The sequence below is a fragment of the Tyto alba genome, unplaced genomic scaffold (genome assembly GCF_018691265.1).
Source record: "Tyto alba isolate M040663 unplaced genomic scaffold, T.alba_DEE_v4.0 Super-Scaffold_40, whole genome shotgun sequence".
NCBI classification, from domain to species: Eukaryota; Metazoa; Chordata; class Aves; order Strigiformes; family Tytonidae; genus Tyto; species Tyto alba.
The window spans coordinates 47,497,153-47,514,218 of NW_024881316.1; the positions used below are offsets into that span (position 1 = coordinate 47,497,153).

At 44.9% G+C, this 17,066-nt stretch overlaps 1 protein-coding gene across 1 annotated transcript in view; it reads left to right on the forward strand.

The window, feature by feature from the left end:
• XKR6 (XK related 6) overlaps positions 1 to 17,066 on the forward strand; it is a 187,380-nt gene that overhangs the window by 24,614 nt on the left and 145,700 nt on the right. The gene's annotated exons all lie outside the window — the stretch shown is intronic.

Genomic DNA, 17,066 nt, shown 5'->3' on the forward strand with positions numbered 1-17,066 from the left:
CTCTGTTGGTCAGTGCTTGGGTTAAGTTGGAGGGGTTTTTCCACCCACCGAAGTGCTGACAGCAGTTTCTGTTTTGGTGGAAGCACGCTGCGGAGATATGTTACTGGTGAATGTGTGGGCCTGGCAGTCAGCAGCAGATGGATTCAAAAAGCCTCGTAAGAGACGGCAGCAAGAGCTCCAACTGAACAGATTTCCAGGCAGAAATCACATGCTTGATGAACTCTGAGGGTACGTTCCTGGCTCCTGGTACTCTTCTCTGACCTCAGGCAATACTATATCTCATTTAAAAGTCACTCCTTCTCTGCCTGTTTGGGTTGTTTGCTTGTTTGTTTGTTTTTTATTTCCCCATCCCCTTGCCATGGTGTTTTCCCTCCTGTCCTTACATGAACTATTCATCTTTTTCTTAATCTTTCTGATTTCTTTCTTAGCTTGACTAGTCACAGCAATTTTCAAGCCTCATAAAAAACTTTGTTGTCTGTGTCTCCTTCCTTACGCTGGCCTGCCTTCTTTGCTTTCATCTCCTGTTTTTTTTTTTTTCTTTTTTTTTCCTAGGGACATATACCTGTATGCAGGAATGCACAGATAGAGCTAAATAAAAATGTTTCTTTTATACTTGAAATATGTAAGATGACCCAAGACTCAGCACTGTGTATATACCTTAAAAAGGTGAGCTTATTCAGCGCTCTTCTAAGGCGATTGAGACATGTGAGTATACAGCTGAGTGTGTTAAGCTGCACAGTGACCACAATTCCAAGTGCATTGCAAATATTTTATTTGCAGTGTGTTAAGGTTTTCAGAAACTGCTGCATTGTTATTGCCAGGAAAATGCTGACATATATTTTATGTAACACATCAGATGTGATACAGACTCACTTTGCAGAACTGAGTAGCATTGCTACGGCCAATTGTTCAACACAGCATTTTGCTACATTTTCTGACGTGCCTAATAAAGATATTTTCATGATTCTAGATTCAGTCTGAATGCCATTAACTGCTGGCTTTCTGAGAAAGCAGAAACGCAGCTCATAATGCCAGACTCTGCAGGTTTCACTCAGCAGCCATTAGGTACGACTTCAGAGCTTCTAAACTCTGGAAATAAAAAGCACCGGCGCTGACTGGTGTAACCTGGGCCACTGCTTTTTGTCGATCGGTGTTTTGCAAACTGACTTCACCCATCAACTAGGGTAAGGCAGAGCTGGGGGGGGGTGGGGTGGTATTTTCTCAGGGATGGGGCTAGAGGCGGTTGAATATTCTGGCACACAGGAGACCTGGCAAAGAATATATGGAAAGTGCCTGCTGTCAGCCTTTGTTAGGGTCCCCGTGATATCCATGTGTTGCCTTGGCAGAGTCCGGAGCCCGCAGACTTGTGTATCATGCAGCCAGAATACGGAATCGTGTTGTCAGTAGAAAGGGAGCTGCATCTCGTCGTAATTGGTTTAGCTTGGATTTGGTGTTTTTTCACTTACAATTTTCTGCAGCGGGGACCCGCAGTCGTGTTTTGGAGTTGTGCCTGGTTTTGCATGTGGTTTTGATGTGCTGAGAGAAAATAGTCTGCTCGTTGCATTTCAAAGGGTGGTGGTGATTGACGTTACTGGAGGGCTCTGTGCACATAAGAGAGTACTCTGAAGGGTGTTGCATCACTGAACATGCCTGCTGAGAGGAGATCAGATCCCTTCCCAAAGAGGGTATAGCTGTTCCTCGGGCACAACCAGTTTTCTCCAACTTCTGTAGTTTTGTGCTTAGCAGAGGAGTTTTCACCAGAAAGAGACAAAAATGTGCATCGTTAACTTTTGCCACCGTGAAGGCTGCATGAGAGGAAAGAAGGCTGTGCTCCTGTGGTATAGATGTCCTCTTTGACCATGTGTGCTTTTAAGAAAGCTAGCGGTGCAGGAGGAGGATGGAAGCCAGGAGGAGTGTGAAGGGGGGTGTGGGATCCACAGTGCTCCTTTCACACATCCCAAGGATGCCCCAGTTTGGTGCAGAAACTGAAACAGGGAGTGGCGGAGAGTTGACTTGCTCTTTTGCATAGATCTGAACAGCTTCTGCGTTGCTTAAAATAAGCACTTTAAAGGTATCGTGTTCCTGAGGAGGTAAATGGTAAAGTATGCACACGTTGGAGCTGTGGGGGACAATGCATTGAAGAACTGAGACCAAGCTGTGGGGCAGTGGGGGAGCTGGACTGTGAAAATCCAGACAGTGCCTATACTGAGGAACGTGGCAGAGGGGCCAGAAGAAGAGGGTGTTGTGGTCAAGTGAAATAAAAAGATGTATGAAGTTAGCTGCAGTGTGAAATGAACCCAGCATGCTGGTGAGAGCTCGTGGGAGCTTTGTCACTGCTGCCACAGTGTCACCCTGCTGTCACGAAAGCTTTAGCACAGCCAGATTTTATTCCAGTACAAGAAGAGAAGTATGGCTAGTCCTTGCTAATTTTATTTAGTTTTCCTCAAATGTCTGCAGAACAGGTTGACTAATATTTGGGGTTGCATTTATGCCACTTCTTAAAGAACTTTGGAAAATGATAATCACGTTTTCTCCTTAGTGATCTGTAGCTTCTTTTCTTGTTGTGCTATTATGTTTTTTTTTTTTGAGGAAAATGCATCTGAATCATAGAAAAGCGTAGCATGAGGCATGTGTTCATTAGTCTTTTTGAAATTAGTTGAAGCTTATTGTGATGATGAACGTGTGCAGGAGACGCAGAGGCAGTCCCAGTAGTAACTTCTGACCTTGACCAATTTCAACCAGATTTTCCAGTGTAGATTTTGAAGGTACCACATTGTTGCAGAATCCATGAAGGGAGAGGGGAGAGAAAAGCCTGTTAGTTCCCCACGGAATAAAAGCTGCCACGTCTTGCGTCGGACAGGCCATGAGTGAGTCACCAGGAGGTACCAATACCCGATGCACTGAGCTTCAGCACCCCCTCTGCTCAAGCTCAGGCCGTCTCGGAGGAGCGTTGCCCTTTTACAAGTATTTGGCAGAAGTGATGCCATCATCTGAGCCCAGGGCTCTGTTTTTCCTCCTGCAGCTGCGGCCGATCCCAGCTCAGACGTGCGAGGCATGGTGGAGCACTACGGCAGGGCGCGTGGTGGGTCTCCACGTGTTCTGTAGATAACGTGCGAGCTCCGTATGTTGGTCTGGTTACTGAGGTTTTGTTCGATTGTGTTGGTTTAACTCAGTGGGAGGTTATTTGAGAAGGAAATGAAAGGCTTAATGAACAGTGAATACTTGAAGAGGTGTTAAGAGGAGATACCAGATGTATCAGCTTTAGGTTCTTTCGTTTTAAAATTTTTTTGCTCTCTCTTCAGCCAGGCTGGTTTTGAGCCTGCAAGCACAAAGGAATTTGTAACTCCTGTAGGAGAGTCCCTCTTCAAGGGAAGAGGAGTTTGTGCAGAGGACCTGGGAGTCAAAAGATCTAAGGCTGTAAGGAGAGTAGATAAAAGGAAGAAATTTTTTACGATGAGGGTGGTGAAGTACTGGCATAGGTTGCCCAGAGAGGTGGTAGATGTCCCATCTCTGGAAACATTCAAGTCCAGGTTGGACGGGGCTTTGAGCAACCTGGTCTAGTGAAAAGTGTCCCTGCCCATGGCCATTGGACTAGATAATCTTTAACAATCTCTTCCAACCCAAACCATTCCGTGATCCTATGAAAAGTTTTATCTGCTTCAATTTCTGGCAGAGGATGATAAGGGTTTGTGCCAGAACTGTTTGCTGGTGGGACAGGATTTTATAACAAGCAGCTTTGTTCTCAGCACTGGGAGAAATATCTCTATAAAAGCAGTTTTATCACTGAGAAGGGTTTCTGGAGAGCAGAATTCCGTCTGATCGGCAGGACAGGTCGCAGCCTGGGCTGTCGTGTCCCTGACCCGTGCTCGAGTGGGGAGAACTGCAGGATTTTCCTGCAGGGTGGTTGGTAGTGATGGCCAGGTGTGAATGAGAGCGTTCGGAGGGGCACCCAGCACTCTGTGTCACTGTGCCGGGGACAAGCTCTTCTGCAGGCAGAAATAATCAGGTAGCCCGATCCTTTTAGGTGAGAAAAAAAAAAAAAAAAAAAAAAAAAAAAAAAAAAAAAAAAAAAAAAAAAAAGAAAGAGTTTTTGTCCTTCTCAAAACTCTTTCTGTGTCTTTCACTCTATATTGTTACTAGGAAGTTGGAATTATTTTGAATTTATTTTCCTAGAAAGGAGTATTCATATGGAGAAAAATCTGATTGTATAAATGGATAGGCTTAAAGTACTGCAGAAAAAGAGGGCAAGATTGGCTGTTCTAAAATCAAAACTTTCCTAACTGTTACAAGTGATCATGTCAATTATATCAGAAGCCTAGTAGCAGTGAGGTGATGAGAGGGAGATTTGATTGCCGAAACAAATGTAATTTCCACAGCATTAAGAACTGGCCAAAACTGCATTCGGAGGCAGTGGATTGCATTCTCATTAGATGACTGTGGTTTTCCCTGATTTGCTATAGACACACACAGACTTATTACTATTTACGCCGAGTAGTCAGGGGTACAATAATATCTCACCTGCTGCTCGCTGACATGTAATTTCTGTCCAAGTTGCAACAAAATGTCTGCTTCCAAAACCCGTAGTAATTATGGCTGCTGATTTTTTTGCGTTCTTGGGATCGATATACTGGAAATAAGGTAAGCCTGGAGAGCTCCGCTTTGCTTTAAAAGATTTGAGAACTTGATCTACGTTTGGGAGGAAAACACCGTGTCCAAGTAGTTTGCTTTCCCTCTGGACTAAACTTTAGTGCAAGAGGAGTTCCTTTCCCAATATTCTCGATTTTTAACTTCTTTCTGAAAAACCTGATGGCAAACCCAAGGCTTCTAGGTCCAGGATTGAAAGGCTGTTTATCTTTGCATTTAGTTTACATCACTGGTGACTCTTGCCATTGGTCTGGCATGAGTGCAGTTCAGCGAGCAGCAATGGAGGAAGCGCTGGCACGCACAGGCAAGAAGAGCTCTTGCGTGTTTTTGCAATCATGTCAAGCAAAGTTTGCATTGCTGCCAGGGGAGAGGTAGCAACAACGTGGCAGAGGTTGAAAGCGGAAGGCTTTGCTGAAGGAGATGTTAAGACTAAGTGTGGACTTCTTTCTCTAGATTTCATGCAGTTGGATTATCGGTTGCTTCTCAAAAACAGCCCTTTCTTAATTATCCCTTGATTTATTAATCTTTCCCAAAGTTTTTTCACATATTTAGTGAAAGATGGTTGCACGTGCCTATCTTCTGTTCTAAGCAGGATGCTGTAATGCTCTTAAACTTAGCATCCATCTGTATCCCTCATACACCTGCACATTGTTCTCCACTTCCTGAGCATTCCCTGTTTAATATTTCTACCTGGCTACGTGTGAATTTGTACAGTAAATGTTATGGCTGAAGTATACTGTGAGATCAGATGATTTACAAAACGGTGGATAAAAATCTCATTTCGTGAAAATAAAGGTTAGACATGGTTTCACAGACTTAAAGTGAGCAAGAGTACTTCTGGAGAGATGTATTCTGTGAAATTACACTGGTAAGAGATGGAGGGTAGTCTCTCTCTTTGCTCCAGGGCATTAAAACTCAGCCCCTGATCCTGATACCATCTAAGAAATGACCTGATGAGTCAAGAGCTGGCACAGAATTTCAAGCCCATGATGCGTGCGGTGACAGCATTGCGCTGAGTTTAATAAATGTTTGTTTTGCCAGGGACTGAACCGGTGCACTTGGATGGACCCTGAGGATGGGCATCAGTCCAGCATCTAGTGACAATCCCTGAAGTGGTGACATATAACTTCTAAACCAAGGAAAGCAGCTAGACCATCTCCCAAGGAGAAAACAGACCCTGGTTCAGGTCTTTCAGTGCTGTTAACACTGCAGACGGTCTCCAGAGTGGTTTTGGCAGAATGAAATTTGCAGCATCACCTGGTAGCACTCTTCCTCGATTAAATGTTGGCATGGCCCATCTGGACTAGCTGCTGACTTAGATCCTGCCCCCAAAGTTCCGAATCTAGGACAAGTGGCAGTAAATGAGGCTGTAGTATAGTGGCTTTGCTTTGCCAGCAGCAGCAGATTTGGATGAAGTTTAGCTCCAGAAGCTTTTCCAAGACAGAGCAGGTGGAAAAAGCAAAACCTTGCATCACTTGAGAAAGGATGTTCTTGTTCTGCTCACCTAGGAGTATATCAGGTAGTTGCAGAGGAAAAGTCCTTATGTGGTTTGATGGTTCTACACGGGTTAAAAGGGCTTTGTGCCTTTGCTTTTAGCACAGAGCAAGTCAGTAACAAATACCTCCAGCTCTTCTTTCAGGCTGCAGGCAGTTTCTAGTAATTCTCCTCCACAGAGGAAAGTGGAAGGAGTGGCTTCATGGACTGGTCCCTTTCCCATCTCCTGAAGAGATTTGGTCCCTTGCAAAGGCAGGACATCAGCCAAGGTGGGTCAATATACTTCAACTGAAGCGCGTTGCTGACATTGAACGTACTGTGTCACTTGTTGAAGAGAAAAGAGGTTGTCCTAGGACCCAGATTAGGGTTAGGATTAGAGCCATTTGAGACTTGGAGTTCTCCAAGAGGAAGAAATGCAGGTTCTATCAGGCATTTTCTTCCTTCATTAGTTCTGTTAAAGTCTTGAAAGTGGATATTGATGGTTTATGAGCAACTTAATGTTAAAACAAAAATGAAAAAATCTTTGATACTGAGTAACTTCAGAGTTTGGGCATCGTTTTTTATTCTTAGCATTTATCTGACATGGATTGATGCACCAAGAAAATGCATCGGTTACGTTGAAAAATCTTCCCATATCACCTCATCCCCCATGTCATTTAGGTGAAGTGTTGTGGGCAGCAATAATAGGAGGAGGTTATAAGCCCAAGTATTGAAAAAAGTTCTTTGGGATGGGATCAGGGAGAAGTGTTGCAGGAACACAAGTAAATGGTTTTATGAAGAAAAAGAATGACTAGTAGAGCTTTCTAGTCTCTTGTCTTGGTATGGTTTTCGGTCTTCCACTGAAGTACCCAGCTCAACCCGACTCACCAGCTGATTGTCCAGTTTCTGCTTTTACTCTTGAAATTAGTTGTGGGGGGATTCAGAGCTGCATTTTTCCCCAGGAGAAAAAAGACAAAGCAAGGCAGCTCTGTGCTAGTGAGAATATGAATGTGCTCGTTGAAAGCCTTATTTAATGTTTATAAAACATCACAGATCACCGAAATGTTGTAACTTCAGGTTAGTGATTTTTATTTTTTTAAAAAATACAGTTAATGCACTTCGAGGCTACTGAAACAGTGAAGCAAACATTTGTAGGTTTGTAGGAAATCTGTGTCATACTTCTAAAGTTTATAGCTGTGGGTAGGAGGAGAAGTGTCATCTTATCTCCAGGAACTAAAACATCACGATTGTATCACATAGAATCAACCTCCAAAATTCATTTCTGCACAGAGAAATCCAGTCAAGTAAAATTGCTCAGTTTTAAAGAAGGACTTTGAAGCTTTGTGACCACTGGCATTTGTGTCAAGCCAGGGTCATTTACAGGCTGCTGTGAAAGGGCTTAACTAATCACTGGCAGTGTTAGCCAGTTTTTCATCTCTTAGAGAGAAAAACTATCAAATCCTTGAGTTTTGAGTGGAGTTGAAGAGGTTTTTCACTTTGAGGCATCATGTTATGACCTCTGCTAGAGGCACAGCAGGGCAGTGTGGTTCATTTTGCTTTCAGTATGCAAAAATGCAGTACACAGGAGGCAGAAGCAGAGTCTAGCTACAAGGGTGGAGGTTAGAAACGTTGTCCAGGCATGTAGGGTTTGTGTTAGGAAACGCAGAGCTCACCTGGAGTTGACGTTTGCAAGGGGATGTCAAGGGCAGCAAGATGCATTTAAAATACATGTAGACGTGCCACTTAGGGACATGGGTTAGTGGTGGACTGGGCAGTGTTAGTTTTATGGTTGGACTCGATGATCTTAAAGGCCTTTTCCAACCTAAATGATTTTATGTTCATTTAGTCTTCCATTGTGACCTGTCGCTGACTGGGGCGCGCATGGTTTAGCACCAGTGGACACAGATAAGGCTGAGATCCTCAGTGCCTTCTTTGCTTTGGTCTTCACCTGCAAGGTGTCCCCGGCCTCTGTGATTAGTGAAGGGGTCTGGGATGCAGAGGAACATCAGCAGTGGATAAGGATTGAGTCAGGGGTTACTTGCAAGTCTGTGAGACGTGATGGGCTCCATGCAGGTGCCGAGAGAGGTGGCTGGTGTTAAAGTAAGGCCACTCTCTGTTATCTCTGAAAATTGATGGAGATTGGGGGAGGCCCTCAATGAGGGGAGAAAGGCAAATACTGCACCCGTCTTCCTAAGACCATAAGGGTGACCCAAGGAGCTGCAGGCCAGTCAGCTCCTGGGAAGATGGAGTGAGTCCTCTTGGAACAAATGTGCAGGAAAATAGAGAGTTGGAGAACAGTCAGCATGGATTTACCAAGGGTAAATCATGTCTGACCAACCTAATTGTCTTGTAAGTTAAAGTGACTGGATTTGTGGGTGAGGGGAGAAGAGTGGATGCTGTTTACCTTGACTGTAGCTTTCAACACCGTCTCCCACAGTAACCCCATAATCCAGGCTGGGATGTTATGGTGAGGGCAAGTGGACAGCTGAATGGTAAAAAATTGGTTGGGTGGTCTGGCTCCGAGTCATACTCTACCTGGAGGATAGTGTGTGAGTGGAGCACCACAAGGTCAATCTTGGGACCTGTCCTGTTACCATCTCTGTCAACCTGGTGGAGTATACTCGTCAAATTAGGAGATGGCAGAAATTATGTACACCGGAGAGCAAGCCTCCTGTTCAGAAGGCTGTGGACAGGCTTGGGGAATGGACCAACAGGAAGCTTATGCAATTTGGAAAGGACAAATGCAAAGTCCTGCATTTGGGATGGAGAACCCTTCGCAACAATCCAGGCTGGGGACAAGCTGGCTAAGGAACATCTTGCTGCAAAGGACCAGGAGGTTGTGCCCTCGAGCGCTGGTAGCAAGGGGAACCATCAGCACCCTGGGCTCTTTAAACAGGAGCACAGAGGGACAGTGGCTTGACCTCCGTTGCTTGGCATACACAGAATCCTGCATCCAATTCTGTGCCGCACTGTACAAGAAAAACTTCAACAAACGGGAGTGAGCTCATCAGCAGGCCACAAGCGTGGTTTTCTTTTGAGACAAAAAGCATTTGCCTGTAATGCATGTCTGTTTTCTGTAAGATCTTAGATGCTATGATAAAAAATGAGCTAGATAAGCTGTATCAGTCTGTCTGTATCATGTTGTCGTGAGTGGTGTGTGTGGTGGTTGCAAAGACAGACTGAGAATAAGAGCTAAGCAAGTAGACAACTAACCATTCCCAGAATTATCTGAGGGGTTTTTCACTGCTGAGTTAAGGCTGAGAACAAGAAGCATGTGTTCTCCCTGAGCATAGCTGGGACTGTTGGCAAAACTGTTACAAAACATCTAACAAAACTAAGAAGTGGGTTGAACTTCCCAGGTTTTACATTTGTAGGAGAGGCAGTCAAGATTATTTTTTTTTTTCCCTACCAGCAGCAGATTGCATTGAATCCGAATTAGGTGGCTACCATCTGCTTTCACACAGGCTTTGAAAATGCAGGCCAATCCTCCACAGCATGGGTGAGGAAGATGGTGGAGTGTTTACAAGTCTGTGTTTACAGGATTTGGGATTAATGTGCTGTTTTCTTACTTTGAGACAGAGTAAAATTGAATTAGGCTTTGACTGAAATGCTGAGCGCCGCTCGCTTTCAGGACTGCAGTGTAATTTAAAAGATGAGCTTCTTTCTCTACCAAAATATTTTGACCCCACCCAATCCAGTTTGATAATATAATCCTGGAACGTGTTTTTTGACATTTTTCTACTCTCAGTCCACTATAACAGACTCAGATGATGTATTCTGGAGTCTCAGTCGTGAAGTAGAATCACTCGTTATTTTGGGAGGAAAAGGAGAATAAGGTTTTACAGACCATAAGACTGGGTCTAGTATATGGATAACTGTAATTTCTGGAGTAGGATGACCTGATCCAGAGGGAAGGGAGACATCCCAGAGTCAGTAAATCACAGGGTGACTTGAACTTGTTGTGCTGCTGCTGGGGGATGTCATGTTTGAAACACACGGGTATGTCTTCTGGTTTTTGTCTTACGTGTTTTTTTTGGTTGGTTGTTTTTTTTTTTTAAATAAAGGAAGAAAAACTGATGTTAGCGCTGCAGTTAAGTTCAGGCAGGTGCTGGAGCAAACACTGGTGGGAAGACGTGAGGGCAAGGTGCTTGTACCAGGCTTCTCCTTCTGCCCTGGTCTCCTGCCTCCCTGTCAGTTCATCGTTGTAGGGTCACCTCTTCTTTGGGGCTTTTGAGGATGACCCGTTGCTACAAGGGATGAATTGTCGGGTGGTGACCCTGGTCAGTGCAAATGACTGGAGATACCACTCAATCTACAGAGTGCCTTGTGAAGCCAAAGGAATAATGTGCCTGAAATCAAGTGGTGTGACCCACGATGAATAAAGAGACACCGGCGAGGAGCAGGGTTTCTCACACACAATGCAAGGCCTGGTTATTTCACTTGACTTGCCCGATTTAGCTGATTTCACATGGAGGGTCTTGACTTGAGCTTTTCTCAGCCGTGTGAGTGAATCGGAGAGCTTTACGGCAGCAGGTAAGCTGGGAGAGAGACTTTTATACCAGTGAAGGTGCAGACACAGCAAATGGAGTTTTTGGAGGGTTCGTTTATTGGGTGTTTCCGTGCCTAATTTTTGCAGTGTCTCACGTGACGCTGCAGTGCCCAGGTGCTGTTCAAGGAGAGGTGAACACCACCACAACACGCGGGAGCAGCAGTTGCACGAAGCGCGAGACAACAGAACATCTGGCCTCTGTGTTTCCTTTAGTTCTTAACTCGAAATCTTCAGCTGGATCATCGCTTACATTACAGCTCGTTTCTGCTGCAGTTAGAGGAGGTGTGGGTATAATGTATTCTTGCATTGACACTGCCGGAGTGGTTTAAAGTGATAAGTGAGAATCAGACCCTCGGTTTTCTGGTGGTTTCTTTTTGTTCTAATGAAGGATGCACAGCTGGATGTAGTAGCTTTTAACCAAACCCTGGAGCATCTCTTCATTACTCTAATTCACAGTAGTGCCTGGGAGACCTGTTGCAAAGAAGTGAACAGAGGATAAAGAAAACCAAGGCTCGTTGCATCTCAGAGCTGCTTTTTTCTTTTACTTTGATAATTATCGTTTTGTTTTTAATTATTTAGGCTATTTTATTACACGTTATGTCATCTTGGTTTTGTGGCGCTGTTATTGATGGGACACCTGAGGCGAAGAGGAGGGGGTCCTGCTCAAATCACTTGCTAGGAAGTGCCCTCGGATTTACTCGTGTGACCTTTCCACACAGGACTGGGTTGATAAATCTTGGCTGACAAGCGAAGAGGCATTACCACTTGCAATTTGCAAATGCGAAGCAGCAGCAATTAGGGAAGAGTGACTTCGTAGCACCAGCTCTAGGAATTTATTTAAGGGAAGATGGATTTGATGTGAGGTGTTGGTGAAGAACGGTTTGTTTTTGCCAGGTTCCTGAAAAGCTCTTTTTAATAAATTGCTCATCTTTGGAGGCCTGTAAGAAATACCACAGATTGCCTTTTATCAGCCTATAATGTGCTTTCATCACTCCGGAGAAGTATGTGATAGTGATACTGAGTTGGTCTCTGGAGAAAGCCGAGGAGACATTGCTAACGGCTCCAGAGTTACGGCTGCAGCGAGTCTGCGTTCAAATGGAGCTTATGTTTCCTCGTTAGTACAAATATCCCTCTCCCCTTATCACCAAAGTGCTGCTGCTCATTTCTCACATGCAGAATTACTTTTCTGTAAAGGTACAGGTAATTTAGCTCAGTAATACCGGAGTCAAAAACAACTCCTTTTTGAAACGTTATGATTCATTGCTTCTCGAGGCTCTTAATATTGAAATGGCTTTCCAGTCTTGAAACTCTTAAGACATCTAAATATTACTCTGCGTTTACTAAGAGGCAAAATCTACGTAATGTTGATGGCATTGAGATAAAGATGGGATCCTGAATGGCTGTGTTGCAAACATTTTCTAAGAGTATCATCAAAAAGTAACCGGGTGTTAAAATGTTGTAGCCCTGCCATATCTCTTAAGCAGGTTTCCACCAAATTCTCAGGAATTTGGGTTTTCCTACTCTCAGCTCTGTACTTGTCGAATACTGTGCAACATGTACCAGTGCTTGAGGAAAATAAAAGGAGTAGACAATGATTTCTTGGTTTAATCTTCTATTTGAAAAAAAAAAAAAAAAAAAAAAAGGTAACACTAGAGCTCTTAAATTGTTCATCTGAGCCTAGCTAGGGATAGTGGTTTATCAGATTATAAATGTGCTTTCATTACTTGGAGGTATATAATATGTTGGTCCGTGAAATATACACTTGGGCAATGAGAAAATGAAGGTCACAGAACTATCGCTGGATCCCTGCCAGGGAGTGTATTAAAATTAAATAAATCCTTGACACGTTGTCGATGGCAGACGAACAGGTACTCTCGCTGCTTCAGAGCAGAACGCGTGCAGCGTGTGCTTTTGCATACCCGCTTCCCGCTGACACTTTGCAGCCCTGTTGCAGAGATGTGCATCATTACCTTGCGCTGGTCGAACATTTTGTATCTGAGCACGCTGTCTTTGAAGACTTTCAACGGTTGCATCCAGTTCCTGTGACGCCTGCGGGTGTTTTTACAGGTGAGGATCTGCCAGGATCTCCAGAGGGTTAGAACTAAGCTCTGAGCTCCTGGAGCCTCTCTGGATCGGGCTGGCGGGTGGTTAAGGCGACTGCTACTGGTTTAGAGGCGGCGTTGTGCCCTGTGATTAGCAGACACATCCTCTTCTTCCTTTTCCGCAGATGATAGCGGGTTTTTGACAGCTCCTGCTGTCCTCCCACGAAGCAACTGGAGACCCTCTGTCTTGCTCAGTTCACCACACAGCAAGAGGGTGTATTGCAACCGTCCTTCTGCCAGCAAACCCCGTGCTTTGCCATCCTGTGACACGCCAACATTCAGGTTTACCAGTGTGCACCCTTTGGGATTTTTTTTTATATTTCGGTTTCTACGGCTAAATGAAGCTGAACCAGAGTTTGCCTCTGAGGCGAGCTGGTTCCCCTTCTCCTTCCAGCGTACTACTTAACGGGCTTTAAAAACTGCTGACAGTTGTTTTAAGAGCTGATTTTCAGGTTGGGCCTTTTGTAACTCGGTGATAGGAGGAAGATATTGTTAGAAACCAAAGGAATGGAAGAGTTGCTGTTGCTTGAGGCGGGAGGAAAGGGTGCTTCACTGCTGGAGAATAATACTTTCAGTTTAACGTGCTTCTCCTGCCCCTCCTACTAAGGCACTCAAGGGTTCGCTTCGGCAGTGCTCCAGCTGTCAGGCTGAGATGTATTATCGGTAGCACCACAGCAAAACAGGAGGAGGTTTGAAACAAGGGCTGGGGTCCAGGAGTGACTTGCTTAAATGGTCACTGAGAAGCTAAAGATGCTGAGGGAGAGAAGGAATTGCAGAGCTTTTGCCAGGGACTTGGGTAAAATTGAAGAGGGATTGTAGAGGAGAGTATTCCTGTGTACATGCTGCAGCAGTGGTTTTGGTTCTTTTTTTCCTCAAGGTGTAAAAGCAAGTGGTGTGTGAGCACTGATTACTTAGATGAGTTCCTGTCAAACACTCCCCTAATTTAGCACATCCTAAAATAGCACCAAGTCTGTTAAAAGTATGATGTTGCTTAGAGTCTTTATGTTGGAGCACATTGGAAAAGTAGTGGGTTCTCTTGTTCGCGTGTACGCTGAAGAGCATGAAAAATGGAGGGCAGTTATGTGCTCGGAGTTGCTGCAAGCAGCAAACAAAAATATGTTACAGTCCAGAAGAAGCAGAAAGTAAACGGCATGTGTGTAGGGGAAGAGAAGGCAATTGATCTTGCTTAGTGGTCTGAAGCTCTGTCCTCGCAAGGTCATGTCAGGCAAAAGGTGCTGGCGGATTAAGGACCTCAGGTACAGTTTTTTAGAAGGGGACGCAGTGAAAAATAAGCAAGAGGAATGCTTAACCTGTGTCTGTGCCTGACAAGCAGCAGAGCAATGAAGCAGGACCAGGGCCCTCGCTGTATGAGGACTGAGGCAGGCTTTGGTTTTGATCTTGGCAACCACAGAAATGTGAAACAGCATCCGGCTTGTGGCTTCGACACTTGCAAGTCAAGCCCAGCGTGCTTGAGTGCGGAGCTCGCTCCTTATCCTGCACCGCGCAGGCTCCGTGCGTGTGTTGTGGTGGGGTCTTTTGCTGCACTCCATAAAAAATTTGAATATTCTGAGGCCTTGGACCATTTCCATCCCTTGGCATCGTAACATTTCAGCAAGCACCAATTTTCTTGTTTTCTCCTGTGCAGTTAGAGAGTCGAAATCTGTGGTGAATATATTAACATACATTGAATTATAGAACAGATATTTAGCATTTTTCCTGAAGGATCCTAAAATGCTTTACAGACACACGTGTCACTACACAAATGCAGCCGCTTTTACTTCATGCCTAGATTTAATTCAAGATGGAAGGAGGTAATTTGCCCAGGCAGATCAGGTAAACCAATATACGCCACCAAATTGATGGCTACAGACAGGTCAGGGTATGCCCTACCACCCTGCAGGGAGAGCTGTCAGCAAAAGATCCAGATCAGTGGGCATACAAGGGAGCATGATGAGCCATTACTACTACATCCTTCTGCAGAAAGGGGTGGATGCTTCATTATACCGTGAGGTTTCTTTAGAGGATCAGGCGTATGAGCAGAGAGTTTTGTTGCCTAAACCCAGGAGATGGCTACACCTGCACCCAATCCCCCTCTGTCCCATCCTCCCCAAAAGAAGGGATCTCAGAATTGCAGCTGACTTTATACTGCTGGTGGCAGAGGATGGCCTCGGGCTGAGGGGTGACATCTCACAGGGTTTGCTGTGTCCATGGTCCAGCTACGTTATCTGGATTCCGAGGGGCAGGACCAGGTCCGCGGCTCCTTTTGAACCAGTTGAATGCCCCACCGTGCCACTGCTGTGAATTTGCATCCTCCTTTTCTCCTGAAATGAGAAACCCTCCAAATATTCAGGGTGAAAAACGATAAAATATTCATCTGTTCTTAGACTCATTAAGGCAGTGTAATTGGATGTAGGCGCTTCCTCCACTCTAACAGTGCTGTCTCACTCCCGAGCCAAGATTCATTTCCACGGGCAAAAGGATGCTCTGCGCTGTCTCCTTGTGGATAATGGATATGTGAATCATACAATCGCAGAGTTGTTTAGGTTGGAAAAGACTTTTAAGACCATCGGGTCCAACCATTAACCTCACCCTGCCGAGCCCACCACTAACCCATGTCCCCAAGTACCACATCTACACGTCTTTTAAATCCCTCCGGGGATGGTGACTCCACCACTGCCCTGGGCAGCCTCTTCCAGCACTTGAAAACCCTTTCTGTGAAGAAATTTTTTCCCAGTATCCAATCTAAACCTCCCCTGATGCAACTTGAGGCCTTTTCCTCTTGTCCTATCGCTTGTTACTTGGGAGACAGACCCCCACCTCGCTACACCCTCCTTTCAGGTGGCTGTACAGAGCCATCAGGTCTCCCATGAGCCTCCTTTTCTACAGGCTGAACCTCCCCATTGCCTCAGCTGCTCCGCAGAAGAGTCCCTGTAGCTCACCTCTCTTGGAAAGTAGCAAACTGTCACAGCACCTACCTTGCTTCAACTCTTCCCAGGAATGATTCTACTCACTGATGCTCCTTTCCCTCCAGCCCTGAGCAGGGATTGCTAATCAAGGCCATAATCAGCCTCTTGGAGGTCTTTTGTCTCCCAAATTGGTGTTCTGTGATTTCCTCTTCCTGTGACTTTTTTTTTTTTTTTTTTTCCTGTTTCTAACAAAGCTTCATCCATTTGAAGGCTCCTGCTCCATCTTCCCCTTTCTTTAAGTTGTATTTGTGTGGTTTTTTTCCTTTTGTAATTGAAACAATGTCCAGCCCCTGCTAAGATCAGGATCTGGCTGGGTGTTTTCAAATGCACAGTGAGACAGATTTTGTCCTAAAGAGACCTAACTTGTCCTTTGCACTCAGTGGAAGGCCTTCAAATGCAAAAGCTGCTTACAGTGCCTATATTAGATGTTAAATAGCATGCATACCAGGCTGGAAAGGGTGAAAATACCATTTTTAGAGGCTAGGAGCAGCTGAAATTGCTCTTTGAGTCTATGGCCTTCAGGAGGGTGGCAGTGTCTGGGAAGCCAGCAGTGTGTGGCTGGGCATTGGCACTCTTCCTCCAACAAATTAACACTTAAAAAGAAGCGTATCCTCAAAAAAGCATTAACTTGTTGCCACCACCAGCTTACGTGTTTGGTAGCGGAATGAACGGGCTGCAATTAAAGGTGGGTGAGCCTTAAAGATAACCTGGCACAGAAGGGCAAAAGGACAAATCTGTAGTACCCCGGTAGGTTTGAGATTACCTTTAAATTTGCTGATGAACGATACCAGTTCTCCCACTGCCCACCTGCTACAGGTATACTAGTTACAGAGATGTCAAGGGAGGAGGAGGGCATGAAGGAGCTGGAGGAAGACGCCAGTGCCTTTGCTTCTGGAGGAGCCATCAGGCAAACAATTCACTGATTTTTAGCATGTGTCAAATTTCACTTATTTTGCAGGTGGCTGTATTCAATGCAAGCTGCCATTGAGCGATTCCAGTTTTGTTCACAGGTCCCAAATTTTGTAAGTATTGTCACTATAAAATGCAGAGTTACTGGAAAGGTTTCTTACTGAAGGCATCGATGTGGGAGTTAATTAACATTTAAGGATTTGGGCTCATCTTGTGCAAGTGTTAGACTTGCATACAGCAGGCCAGATCCTGATGGGGTGGTGCTGATTTATCGGCTGAGGCAGTGGCACTCGAGACCAGAAATGCTGCTTAAATGTCGTGTGCCTGGAACACGGTGACTTTAAAAAGGGATCTAGCATTCATCACCCTTACTGAGCTTTTTTTTGCGACATTTTGAATGCTTTTGTGTCACCTGTTCATTTA